Here is a 1,654-nt window from a genome sequence, read left to right as displayed (position 1 = left end):
TATTTTATAGTCTATAATGAAATTGTTGATGTTTGGAAAATCTGCATAACAACCAGTGTTTTCCAAATGACCAATGCATGATCTTACAAAATAATGTATGAGTGAAAGATCTAGCAGAGTAGGAAAACTTTATAAGGTTTCAGATTCTACACTGCAGTTGATCTTTAGGAAACTACCACTTGTACAATTTTGGTATTGTCTCAAATAAGATTATTCACAATTATCTATAAAAGGCTATTATCTACTCAATGGGGAAAACATAGTCTTTTCAATAAATTGTGCTCCGACAACCACATATCAACATGCAAAAGAATTAAGTTGAGCCCCTACCTCACATCATATACAGAAATTAAAATGGATCAAAAACCTAAAAATAAGAGCCAAAATCATAAAAACTCATAGAAGAAAATGTATGGGTAAATCTTTGTGACCTTGGAGGAGGTGATATTTTCTTAGATATTACACAAACATCAAAAGCAACCAAAGAAGAAATAGACAAATTGAACTTCATCAAAATTAAATTTTTTTTTTACTTGGTGAGGAAGATTGGCCCTGAGCTAACATCCATGCCCATCTTTCTCTACTTTTTATATGTGGGACACCGCCGCAGCATGGCTTGATAAGTGGTGCGTAGGTCTGTGCCCGGGATCTGAACCTGCGAACCCCAGGCCGCCAAAGAAGCAGTGCAAGTGCACTTAACCACTGGGCCACCGAGGTGGCCTCGCCAAAGTTAGAAGTTGTTGTGCTTCAAAGTACACCATCACCAGTGGAAAGACAGTCCACAGAATGGGAGAAAATTAGCAACTTTGGAAAACAGTCTGACAGTTCCTCAAAAGGTTAAACAGTTAGCATATGACCCAGCAATTTTACTCCTGGGTAAAAATAACATTGTACACAAATGTTATTTACAGTAGCCAAAAAGTGGAAACAACTCAAACGTCCAACAGATGAATTGGTAAATAAAGTATGGTATATACATGCAATAGAATATTATCTGGCAGTAAAAAGGAAGTACTGATATATCCAACAACATCCTATGGGCCTTTCAATTCTGTAGCTACTGTGTATACACTGCAATGCAAAATGGAGCTGGATAGACTTGCACTCGCATTCTTGCTCTGCCACTTATTCCACGAGCGACCAGCTAATTGAGCAAGCCTCTCTGACAATACTCTCATGTTGTGAAGGTGCAGTGAGTTAAGTACCCAGCACATAAAGGTACTCAAATAATAGGTCTCTTCATGCTGCCTTATTTCCTTGGCAGTTCTAATGAAGAGAAGACGACATCATGGAGAATAGAGAACATTCTGAGAGTGATTTTTCTCTTTACAAAGGAGTTTACCATCTTGTAGCTTCTTCCATTAGTATAGTTGAAATATGAGCACATGCTTAAGAGATATGTAGGGGGCCGACCCGGTGGCGCAGTGGTTAAGTGTGTGAGCTCCGCTGCAGTGGCCTGAAGGTTCGCTGGTTCGGATCCCGGGCGCCCACCGACGCACCGCTCATCAAGCCATGCTGTGGCGGCGTCCCATATAAAGTAGAGGAAGATGGGCACGGATGTTAGCCCAGGGCCGATCTTCCTCGGCAAAAAGAGGAGGATTGGCATCGGATGTTAGCTCAGGGCTGGTCTTCCTCACAAAAAAAAAAGAGAGAT

The sequence above is a fragment of the Ceratotherium simum genome, chromosome 3 (genome assembly GCF_057802395.1).
Source record: "Ceratotherium simum simum isolate JZ-2026a chromosome 3, ASM5780239v1, whole genome shotgun sequence".
NCBI lineage: Eukaryota > Metazoa > Chordata > Mammalia > Perissodactyla > Rhinocerotidae > Ceratotherium > Ceratotherium simum.
The sequence above is the reverse complement of the archived record's forward strand: the minus strand, read 5'-3'. Positions refer to the sequence as shown.